Source organism: Malus domestica, chromosome 12 (genome assembly GCF_042453785.1).
Source record: "Malus domestica chromosome 12, GDT2T_hap1".
Classification (NCBI taxonomy): Eukaryota; Viridiplantae; Streptophyta; class Magnoliopsida; order Rosales; family Rosaceae; genus Malus; species Malus domestica.
The window spans coordinates 19,145,167-19,158,125 of record NC_091672.1 but is presented as its reverse complement, the minus strand read 5'-3'; the positions used below and the strand labels follow the sequence as shown (position 1 = coordinate 19,158,125).

The 12,959-nt window shown below is 36.4% G+C and overlaps 2 long non-coding RNA genes across 4 annotated transcripts; one reads left to right on the top strand and one right to left on the bottom strand.

Moving 5' to 3' along the window:
* The first annotated feature begins 476 nt into the window (after positions 1-476).
* On the top strand, positions 477-2,038 carry LOC139189999 (uncharacterized). Its single transcript, XR_011573932.1, has 3 exons — positions 477-600; positions 992-1,058; positions 1,848-2,038. It is a non-coding gene; the product is annotated as an uncharacterized lncRNA (long non-coding RNA).
* Positions 2,039-3,474: 1,436 nt separating this feature from the next.
* Positions 3,475-5,966, bottom strand: LOC108174858 (uncharacterized). Of its 3 annotated transcripts, XR_011574312.1 has the most exons (3): positions 5,572-5,713; positions 5,069-5,336; positions 3,475-3,492 (listed from the first exon to the last, which is right to left on the bottom strand). It is a non-coding gene; the product is annotated as an uncharacterized lncRNA (long non-coding RNA). The 3 variants fall into 3 exon arrangements; XR_003767740.2 differs by lacking the exon at positions 3,475-3,492 and having other exon boundaries at positions 5,054-5,336; positions 5,595-5,966; XR_001791688.3 differs by lacking the exon at positions 3,475-3,492 and having other exon boundaries at positions 5,054-5,336; positions 5,572-5,938.
* Positions 5,967-12,959: the final 6,993 nt, after the last annotated feature.

The following is a 12,959-nucleotide window of genomic DNA, read 5'->3' as shown; positions in this document are numbered from 1 at the left end:
ACAGCCCGTTCCGAGATTCTACTTATTAAGGACGTGAAATGACGGAATTTTCCTTAACTGCTGCTAAGGTATGTGTGTGACGTGTTATTAAATAATACATACTTTCCTAAGTTTGGAAATTTTAAATTGGATTAAAGGTTGTATGTATTTTGTGTGGTTAGAGACTTAAGAAAATTGGATGGTGATTGTTTTGGGATGGACCACACACACACACGAGACAAGCTCTCTCTCTCTTCCCCGTGCTCTCTCTCTCTCCTCCTTCTCAGTTCTCTCACTCTCTCCCTCTCGAAACTGTACGAACAAAGAACAAAACCCTCAAAATATCACGGATCGACGCCAAAAAGGTGAGTTTCTTCATCCTTGCAATCTTTTGAGTCGAATGGTGCAATTTTTAGAACTTAGAACCCTCGATATAACGTTGAAAACTCGAGGTCCGATTTGAGTACTGTTCATGCACACGTGAATTGTTGATTTTCAGGGAATTCTAAGCTCATAGTGAGCTTAGTGAGGTCCTAAGGAAGCCCGGAGTACCTAGTTTGAAGGATTTGGACGTAGGGATCGTAGGGTTCGAAGTTGGCCGGTTTTCTTGGAATTTCTCCGGTGAGATTTCGTCATTTTTAAAGCCTTAAAGTAGTGTAATGTGATTCTACATGCTTAGGGCTTCATTTTGATATAAAATGCGTAGAAAATGGTTGAGAAATGATGGAGAACAAGGAGATTGAAAAATCTCCAGTTTCCGGCGCCGGCGAAACCAGTTCGGCGACTGGAGGAAGAAGACGACGCGCGTGGGGGCGCGTAGACTTGTGCCCCTCCCGGCGCATGGGGGCGCGTGCGGCGTCCAAATTTTTTTCTAAAAATACCTCGACGTCCGTGACGTCGAGTAGGTCACTGTGGTATATTCATATACCTAATTTGAGCATCGTATGAGAAGTTATTACGTATTGTTGGTTATGTGCTTTAAATAACGTTTTTATAGTTATTTCGCATATAGGTGATACCTATCACAAGGACGAGCGCATCCAAAGGCGTCACGGGGGCTACGACCCTTCGACTTACTAGTGAGTGGGCAGTATTTTCTATATTTACCTATATACTATTGATTTTTCCCAGAAATTGAATTTAAATGAAAGTATGTTTTAAAATGTCATGCATACATATATATGAAATATATGAATTAGTGATTGTTGCATATATATGTTAAATGGTGCTGTGGACGCACAGGTGAGTATCATGTGAGGTTTATATTATTCATGTGATTTAGTGATGATGTAAATTGTATTGAAAGCTCAAACCTGCACCTCTGGTGTTAGTGCTTATATTATTCACCTCGCACCACACGCTCACCTTGGATCCAAGTAGGTGCATGTCGTACAGACCATGAAAAGGTTCCGACTTGTATGTGACTTTAGATTATTATACAGCTGTTGATGGGAGAAGCACTAGAGCATATTCTTACACCATTCTTGTCGTACAGACTACTTTAGGTAGTTCCGACTTATGTGCAGAGTAGTGTCGTCCATGTCACAGTGGTGACTCCGGTTGGTTTGGATATTGAGCTACAGAATTAACCGTACAGGACCAACTGCAGGGTCTCCGGTTGATTCCTTATTTCACCTGTTATAATGTTGCATCCTTATTATGTTTTGATGCATAGCATGACATGTTTTCTTGAAAAGTGTTAAAGACTTGTGACTTGAGTTTTGAGATTATATATGGTTATATATATATACTATTTTCTGGGAAAGTATACAGGTTTTACAGCGAGGGGTTAGAAATGTTATTATTTGAAATGTTTTCAAAAAACTTTGTTTTACTGACCCACTCAATCTTATTTTGCGCCCCTCCAGGTTCTAGTTAGCAGTTGGTGGCTCACGAGGTTATTTCCACGGCGTTCTGACAGACTTCTTGCATGTAGGACTCACCTGCGGGTGTTGTATTTTAGTTATAGTCCTACTTGACTGCACCTAGTATTTATGCTCTGAATTTGTGTGTTTCACACTTAAACTTACTCTAGCATACTAGTTGGTTGTTATTGCTAGTAGTTGGTTTTTATTCCTTCGTATTTCTCGTATCTTCTTGCTTCCGCATCGCACTTTTGGTTACGTCGCGCTCACGTGACGGCTAGCACCCCTTGATTCTAAGATCGGGGTGTGTCAACCACCCCTAGTCCTATTACGTGGGTATTTTTTGTGATTCTTTTTATTTTTAGAGAAAGGTAATTTTTATTATGAAAGTTCCAACATTTTTGCCTTCTCCCTTTAGATATATATTCTAGCTTTCTAATATTAGAGATTTATATTACTAAGTGTTTTTCTTATTTAAAATTAGCTATTTGAGACCCTTTTCATTGCTTATTTTATAATGCATTTAATTGCATGATTCAAGAAAGGTATTTATCAAAAGTAAACTTAGTGAAATCCGGGGACAGGATTTCACACATCAGATGCATAAGATAAGTCCCTACACATAGGATAGTATAGGGACAAAAATGGTGGAGCCCATTGGACATTTTGAGTGGAAACTTGTCCCACGCACGTGTATCTATTCCTTGCTGGTGTGCTGCTGTGCAACTGCACTCATAGATAAATAATATTTATATCATATACTTGCACAAATTACTTGTTTATTTTTTGTGAATTACTTGTTTATTTTTTGTGAATTACTTGTTGTTGTTGTTGGATTATTTTGGGAAATTACCAAAAAATTAGTGAAGTGGCCTAACAAGGATGGTTTCCAATCCTCCCCATATCAAGCGTGTCCATATAATGTTGGGAATGAGATGAACTAGAAACCCTTCGACTAATGAAGGCATTCTAGTTACGTTTTTTTGTAAAAAATAATAATAATAATTAAAAAAAAAAATCAGTGTCAAAATTTTTAATTTTTTTTGTTTTTTAAAATATTCACAAAAATATTTTAGGACAACGTTTAAGGATCTAACCATTTGGTAATTTATGTTTGTATCCTTTTGGTTGGATACTCTGCATTCTTCGACTTATGTGTTTTTGCTCTCATCTAGCTTTATTGTGTTTTTCTAAATGACAAAAAAAAAAAAAATTGTTTTACAGTAGTATTGTTATGAAACAAAAGCCTTACATCAACAAGCCTTTCTTAGTTCACTATTTTGCATGACAGATAGTTGTTTTGTAGTGAAACCATGAATATATGAAATAGAGGAAAATTTTATCTTAAAGACAATTTTCATAGCTGCAGTTTTAAGCCACAATTATTCATTTTTATTCAACTTCAATGTAGAAATTTATAAAGAAGTTTGGTGCTTATGATATAATTATCTTAACAAAAACAAATTGTGACTTCATTACTTTCTTTTAACTAAATTGTTTTATTGCACTACAAAAATGAACCTTTTTTCTCCCATTAGTAATATTTTTTTTTTTGGTTCAATTTCTCTCGTATGGCTTAGATGCTCCTCTAGATTCAATTTATGCCTCCTAACTTAAAAAAAAAAAAAAAAAATCAAATCACAGCAGCCTTTATTGACTTATGGTATTATTCAATTTATGGTACTCTCACTAGTTTTTTGGGTTTTTGTCATGATTCTCCTCTTTTCTTAGAGCAGTTCCACCAGGGAACTGATAGGCCAGCACCTAGCCAAAAAACCAACCCGGCACCTAGCCCAAGCCAGGCAAAAGACCAGCCTAAAATCAACAGACCCACATGCCGGGCCATCTGACGTCAGCCGGGCCATCAACCTCTCCCACGATCAACACATCGCAAAACTCCTCGGGGCTGAGGTTGATTCTGGGGCGGAGGGAGATTTCGGGGCCTTCACCAAACGGCGTCTGACCTCGGAATCCAACACGGGTCCACGGGTACCAGCCCGAATTGTCATACGGGTTGGTGCCGGGCGGGTGACAGGCTGGATCCGCGGCAGCTACTGCCGAAGGAACCACCGGTTGAGGAAAAGATCAAATTGGGTTAGTGGGGTTGGATTGATAGGGAATTTGATAGGCAAAATTGTTGGAAAATTGTAAAGGAATAAAGATTGGGGATTGTGAACCGGAAGGAAAGTTGGAATCCGGTGGGATTATCATTACATAGGGTGGTGGGTTTTTGCAGAGCTCCGCCCAACAAAGAGGGAGAGAGAGAGATGCAGATGGAGGTTGAAGCAAGTTGGCGTCGGGAGTGGCGTTTGGTGTTTGGGGATGTAGAGGGAGAGTATAGAGAGAGAGTTCTAGTGGAACCGTGGAGGTTCCTGACTTTTCCTCTTTTTTTTTTAATAAAATTATTATTTTTATTATTTTATAATAATAATAATAATATTTTAATAAAATTGACTAGGCTATTTTTTGTTAGGGACGGAGATGCTTTAGCCTATTACTGTTCACTGAAGTCTATTACTGTTCACTTGAGTGGATAAATGCGCTGGGTGCTGGCGCAAAGTCTTTAGGGGTGGATTTGCTCTTATGACAGTGTCTAAAGGTCTAGTCATATCATTTTCTGTCAAAAACCTTCTTGTGGGACTTTTTCACGGAGAAGGATTCTCTCCTTTTTTTTTTCTTCGTTTTTTTCTCTCCTCTTTCCTCTTCCTATTTGAACAATCATGGTTAAATCATGTTAACATTTTATAGAAAGAGACATGCAACATAAAGAATGTGAAAAGAGGGAATAGAAAGAGATGGAAAAAGGAGGAGAGAGAATCTTAATCCTTTTTTCACACCAAGAAAAAAAAATCAAATCACAGCCGCCTCTATTGACTTATGGTATTATTCACTTGTGATACTCTCACTAGTTTTTAGGGTTTTTGTCATGATTCTCCTCTTTTCTTTATGACAACATCTAAGGGTCTAATCATATCATTTTCTGTCAAAAACCTTCTTGTGGGACTTTTTCACACCAAGAGAACAAAAAATCAAATCACAGCAACCTCTATTGACTTATGATATTATTCACTTATGGTACTCTCACTAGTTTTTAAGGTTTTTGTCATGATTCTCCTCTTTTCTTTATGACAACGTCTAAGGGTCTAGTCATATCATTTTCTATCCAAAACCTTATTATGGGGCTTTTTTCATACCAAGAAAACAAAAAATAAAATCACAGTAGCCTTTATTGACTTAGGGTGTGTTTGATTGCCCTCCTTAGCTCTCACTAGACTGGACATGATTACCTTTTAATCTAATCCTGTGTTTGTTTACGGAAGGGCCTAACTTTAATGGGACTCGCCCCGACTAAATTGGACTAAACACTTCACTAAAAGGGCTTAGCGAGACCCCTCGAAATCGGGCGGACTGCTAAGACCTTAGCTTCCCCCTTCCGCTTCGCACATCCATATGCTTCATCCTCGCTTCCTAAAACCATCTTCAAGACCAGATCTGGAAAAACCGAAACAAACTAGAAGAAAAATCTGCAAACGTTCTATTTTCAAAACCACATCCAACACCCAAAATATCAGAAAACCTAAAAAAAAAAAATCTGAAAGTGAGATGAGCTTGAAATTTTCAATCACACAACACCGAGAAAACCAAAAACCCAAAAAATCTGCAGTGACGTGAGCTTGAAATTTTCAATCACAAAACCCAGAAAACCAAAAACTCAGAAAACACAAACCAGATCCAACCCCCATCTTCTACCTTCGGGCCAAGCGCACATGCAACCTGCTCCTAACTCCTAAATTTTCAATCTCTTTCTTGCTTTGTGGTTTGATTGTGAAGATTTGCAGTCGATTATGAAGTTGGGAGATGAACAACTTCTGGGTTTAATTTTGACGTTAGTTTCTTTCATCAAAAGAGGGAGATGAACAGAGAACAAAAAGGAAGAAAATAGGGAGATGAATGGAGAACGAAAGAAGAAGATGGAGATGAAGAGGGAGAGGGACAAAAAAAAAACAAGGGAGAGGGACGAAGAAGAATTAGGAAGAAAACAGAGGAAGAAAGGCGGAGAAAATTAAGGAAGAAAGAGGGGATGAACGGGAAGGTTTCTAGAATGAGAAAATAGACAGAAGTAATAATAAAATATTACTAAATATTTATTAAATAATGTAAAATATTAATAAATATGAATTAAATAATATAATATTGGAATTTGTTATTAGTTTGTTCCTTAGTCGTGACACTGCACCAAACGCTTTACTAAGTTAGTCCAATTTAGTATAGTCTAAGCCAGTCCAGCTTAGTCCCTGCAACTAGTCCAATCCGAGATAGTCTGGATATCCACACAATCTATTGGGACCTATCGCCATGTGAGTTGCGATTTTTCTTCGTAATAAACGACTTAGTTTTTTGCATTTTTTGTCATGACTCTCCTCTTTTCTTTATGGTGTCTTCGACTTGTTATGCATGGCCCTCCCTTTGCCTCTCAATGACAACAACGAGCCTTGTGGCGTCCCCCTAGGTGTTACACTTGTACCACCTCACAACACAACCAAGCCTCTTGCCCGCACCAGTTTCATAGACTCGACTCGGATTGTCACACCCCGATCTCAACATACGGTCAGAATCGACACGTGACTTCACCAAGTATCTATATATCTAACATACCGCACCTATGAGATATGGACAAGGCACAACCCGAGAACCAAATGCATAATAATTTTTTGTATACTTTATGACTGCATCTAACTTCCTCGTTAGACTTCCTACGTACCCTAAGAAGGGATCAAGACATTCGTAGTTCATCCAAACACTTCCCTCAACTTTTATCACAGTACGTTTAAGTGGAAAATCATAGCACTCATCAATCAATTATTAGAACTCATCATGCATGAAATTACTAGTTTCAAGATTACATAACAATCCCACATGACCATTAATATCTCCACTTCACCCATCGCATAAATCATCAAGTTTCCCCACATAAAATTACAATACATAGCATGTCACATATTAAAGAATCAACAAGCACAATATTATTTTCTAGCCACATTGATCAACTAAAATAATCATACTAATAACAATCATATCTAACGTCATTCCAAAATCCCGTTACTTAATCAATTCATGAATCAAAGATGCACGATTTTGACTTTTAACTATGTTAATCAATCAATGAGATAACAAATCATTTCACGAATTTAATTAAAGAGCTCTATATACTTCCCTGCTTGGATTTGAGTAATAACATGGTATATAAATTCACAAGGTTAAATGTGGGTAATCCCTATTCACTTGAATCTAGGATTCTAAGATAACTTTATAGAAATGAGCAAGAGCAAGGATTCCAGACCACTCAACGGAATCCAACAATATCGGGTTCCGGACCACTTAACGGAACCAAAATATCAAGCGGTTTCTCGTAATCTACCTAGACGTGTCACATGTAAAATCAATGCCTACATTATGGGAATGGTACAGTGGGCAAATCAGGCACTCAGATAAGATGTGAGGCTCGAGTGAGTGACAATCATACAAGTACGTGATATTCAATAAAAACAAACCATCGATCACAATCTATAAACATCAAGTATAGAATCATGCTTTATGGAATCATAATCAAGTTGCTGAAAACTCCGTAAGAGTCACCCAGACATCCAACGGTTTTTCTAATTCAAACCACAAGATTCTTAAAAAATCATTGTTCATATGTACATTAAAAACTAGGGCTAGAGGGACGCAGTTAAACTAAAGCCTACATAAGTAACCAAACAGGAAGTGGCCCCACAAAGCGAATTAACCAAGCAGAGCTACCCTTGAGAAAGTAATCAAGTAGGCAGTGACCCCCCAACGCGGATTAACCAAGCATAGTCACTCCTACAGCTGTTAGGAAGTGATCACCCAACGCGGATTAACCAAGCATGATCACTCCTAAGCATACATGGCCATAAGGATCGCCCAACGTGGATTAACCAAGCGCGATCCATATATAGTATGGTCCCCCAACGCGGATTAACCAAGCAGGATCACTAGTGACCCCCCAACGCAGATTAACCAAGAATGATCACCCCTAAATATAAATGGCCATAAGGATGGCCCAATGCGAATTAACCAAGCGCGATCCATAAATAGTATGGTCCCCCAATGCGGATTAACCAAGCAGGACCATCCATGTACCACTACTACATGGTGTAGACTCGATGTCACCTAACCCCGTGATACTAAGGTAACAGTCATCCACTAACCCTCATGTTTAACAAACATTTCAATATGCACTTCAAATTTCACAAATAATTCCAATCCATGAATCAGATCACATTTGACAAAAATAGATCGATGGCCAATTATAAAAATCACATTTTAATAGAAAACACGTTTATAAAACCATGCCATATCCACAAAGGATACTAATATAAGAAAACAGGGTAATAACCATATCACATACATAGTCACTCGCCGAGACAAGTACGTAAAGCCTCACTGAGTCTTTAGTAATACTAATTTTAGTAATTCAAATGGTTCCAAACATGTTGACCAAAAGTCAACTCTCAGTCAACAGTGGGGTCCACACCCTAGCAAACTAATCCGGAAGATCTGCACATCGGATTTCAGATTCGTAATCTCCTAAGGTCTACATTATGCTTCTAAAACAACATGCTAAAATTTCATCACAATCAAACGGTCAGATCTCCGCCAATTACTAGGTTAGGTGGCAGTTAACAATTTATTTTACAAACTTAGAAATCCAATTTGGGAAGATCTGTAGGTCAAATTCCCGATCTGTCAGTTCCTATGGTCCTCAAATATTACGTATTATTACGTATTAAAGTTTGGTGACGACCCAACGGTCGGATCGTCAATTCCTATATTTTGATCAAGTAATGTATCGTAATGAAACTAAGTTCAAACAATCAAATTACGTCATACGAATATCAAACATGAACCCAGGGCATCTAATAGTACTTAAAAAGACATAGTTAGCCCACTGGCCACGAGCCGCCGCGGGTGGCGGTTGGCCGCCCCGACTCGCCGGAAAATTCAACTAATTCCAAAAATTACCAAATTTTGTAAAAATGCAAAACTCAAGGAGAGGAACATTTTTCATGCCTAGGCTGAAGCCTAGTTCAGCTGGGAAGTGGCCGGAAATAGCCTCGATCAGCCGGAAACCCTAGAAAAGGTGGTCTTCGATCTAGCACCTCCAGGGCTCCGCCACCCATACAGTTGCTTGGGCTTTGTTTATGGCCTCATGAGGAGCTGAAAGATGGTAATGATCGATGGTGGAGCTTGCAGAAATGGCAGATGCCGCCTCTGTGACTTCGGGACACCCACAACACAATTCATCATGAAACGAAACCAAATCCGCTCGAATTAAGGTGGAAAATTGAAGATAGAGTAACGTAATGATGATTGGTGGGGGTGGAACCTCTCAATTTGTCTGAAAATTGATGGATTTCCACCGGAAAATCAACCGGGTCGGGTTTGGCCGGTTCCTCCTTCCTTTCCTTTCTCTCCTTTCCCCTTCTTTTTTTCTTGGGAACTTTAACGAAAAACCACATTTTTACACTAAAAAGTCAATCATGGTACTATTCATTTTACCCTTTATTTTGTCCTTATCATTAAAACTCAAAGTTTTCAAGCCATTTTCATTAGTTTTTTTTTTTCTTTCTTTCTTGTTTCTGATTGGTCCGCCCTTCAACCTTTATTTCTGATTGGCCACAAAAGCACATACCTCATTGGGCTTTTTCCCTCAAAGTGGGAATTTAAATAATTTCTAAAATCTATAGTTTAGTAATACAACTTCAAACATCCGTAACTATACCGTTATAACCTGGACTTGCAAACGGCTTTCGCCTAAACGTTCGTGGTTTCGAGATCTATTCGAAAATATAAATTGTGACCTCGAAAGGTCTACGGATTTTAAATAATTAATTTCCAAACTTCAAACTTCGTAACTAGTTTAATTAAAATCTAAATTCAAATAAATTCTCGAGAAATAATATAACATCTCAATAATACAAATATGTAAATTATAATAGTGAAATTCATACGGACCCTCCCTTAATTAGTCGGCACCCACTTTGTTTCCCTGTCTGATCCAATTTAATTTTTGAAATCAGCGCCACTCAGCATATGACCAGACAATCTTCCATCTTCCATCTTCCGGCTACTAAACTTTACAATGGTACGACCAATGTTTAATTGGATAATTGAAACAATGAATATTAACTATACTACTACCGTTCCTCTCACTTTTAGTCCCACCAAATTTCATTCCCGCAATGTCTTTCTTATTTTTGAACTTCGAAAACATCTTCTCTCTGTTGACCGCTTTACTTAAAAAAAATTTGTTCGTTTTGTTTTGGGATATTTTGGATGCGATCCCTAATCCTTAACATTCTTTGATTAAAACCTTAATAGTATTCAAAGTTTGATCAAAGTCCCTTGACTTTGTACACCTCATTATATTACTATTAATATTTATATTTTTATAGTTTTGACATTAATTGTTTGATATTTTATGAGATTTATAATCCTATAAATTTAAAATCTCTCATTATAATACTATTAGAAATGGTTACAATAAACAAATTCAAACATTTTGATTGAATAAATGGATAAAAACTATGTAAAAATAAGAAATAATCAATGGCAAAAGAATGTATCCATAGTGTTAAAAAAATTGGTACATTTTACAAAAAAATTGGTACATTTCACATATAACAAAGTGGTACATTAATAAAGAAGAATGGGCACATTAGAAATAAATTAGAGTACAGATAAAAGATTAAAAATTATCAATACAAATGAATTTTTAAAAATATAGGCGCTAAAAGAAATTAATACATGGGTACAAAATAAAACTAAAAAGAAAATACTACAAATTTAAAAAAAAAATGTTGCAAATTAAAAGTGGGTACAAACTAAAAATATAAATATATGATACAAAGTTTAGGCATAAAAACATAAATATACCATATGAAATTTTTCTATTATTGATTAAATTTACAATGTCACGTGACGGTATACACATGGGTACAAACACAAATAAAATTTTAAAAAATATGAGCACAAAAGGAAACTTATATATGGGTACAAATTAAAAATGAAAAGAAAATTGGTACAAATTAAAAAATATTTGCAAATTAAAAATAGGTACAAACTAAAAATAAAAATATATGATAAAAATTTAGCCATAAATATAAATATACTAATTGTAACATTTTTAACATTAAAGGAATATATTTAAAAATAAAAATATTTTATTATTCAAATAATTAATGATAATATATGATAAAAATTTAGCCATAAATATAAATATACTAATTGTAACATTTTTAACATTAAAGGAATATATTTAAAAATAAAAATATTTTATTATTCAAATAATTAATGATGTTATTAATACCCAAGGACCTTGATCAAAAATTGAAAATGAATAGGATTTTAATCAATGAAGTAACAAAAAAAAGGATGTGAACCTAATTTTCCCTTTTGTTTTCCTCCTAATTTCTATCAAATTTATGGCTTGCGTGCTAATTTCTTGCTTTTTCAAGGCCAATGTAAGGATAAGATTTATCCTCTATTACTTTATTTCTTTTGGTGGTTTCGTTATTATGTTTTATTCACTGTTAAAATTTTCCGCTACTCCTTTATCTATCCCAAGGAACAAAAATCGGAAATCTTGATCACTTTAAAACCTTTGTGGCTATGGTTCGCAATATTTTTCATGCTGCTATTCAGGTTCTTCAAAATGATAATAAGTGTGTTAGTCAATCATTTTTCTACTTTTTGTCATGAGTTAAGCATTGAGCAGCGCTACTTAGGGCTGGGTTCGGTTATCAACGGTTCGGTTTTTTCCCAAAATCAAAACCGAACCGAAATTTCGGTTCGGTTCGGTTCAAATTTTTTCAGTTTTTTTCGGTTCAGATTCGGTTTTTTTTCGGTTTTTTTTTTTTTCTTCCTCCAAAAATTTTTAAAAAAAATTGAAAATATGAAAGTTTACATTCAAAGTCACTTCAGAGTCATCCTTTTTTGGTTATTCAACATAACACAACACACACACGCCATGCCCATTGTGATCGCTGATGCTCGTCATAGATATTTGTTTGGGCATAAACATCAGGTTTATGTTGTACTGAGGTGTGAGTCCTCACTAAGCTCAAGCAAACAAGGACGAATAGTTTTCTCCACCACATGTGCAAAGCGTGTTACGCATAAGTGCTTTCAGTGCTTTAACTCGATTTCAGTATTGTATTTTGAAAATTATGCTCCTTTGCGTAAGGACTATCAAATGAAAAGATCTATATTACTTACTGACTGATCAACTATCGGAATAATCGACTGCAACACCTTAGCCACATTGAACTTGATGTTTGGTACCCTACAAGAAGAAATTCTCAGCCCTACCGTGCAAACTAAATCAAACAAAAAGCGTAGTTTAACTTAATAGCTTCTAATCTATACCTGTCTTTTGATGCAGTGCCAGTGACTATCACCGGTACAAGCCTGGAACAAGTGAGTTCTGATCCCAAAACAGGGGCAAGTAGGGAAATGGCATTCAAATTCAATACGAAAACTTTAACTAATTTACATAATGTTAATGACTAGAATTTCAGAATTTAAAAGCGTTTCTTGGTCTCTTAAACCAGAAAACTTCAACAAGAGTTGCTCATGCTTATACTATCACTATGTTCCTTTGCAAGTGCTAAAATTTCCTTATCAGATCATCATTACTGTCTGTAAAAGTAAAAATTTAGCACCATACTGCAAAAGCTTTTTCTGATTCACCAACATTGCTTCAGCACAAATCTTAGCTATATGTTACATAAAAGCAGTATGCTACTAAACAGGTCTACCTTCCTCGAGAATCCAGAACAAAATTGAATACCACATAGTCCAACCACCAGATATAAGTATGTACTTTATAAAAAATCTCATGTTTAACCACCAGTTCGACACACACAGAAAAAAGAATATGTAAACATACAGAAAGAAAAACTTGTGAGGAGTCAATACCTGGAGGACTTTGGGGCCGAGGAGGTGAGAGGACTTTCGGAGGGTATGCGGGTCGGGCAAGGACCTGGAGGAGATGGATTTGAGGTCCATGTTGGTGAGCTCCAACTCCAC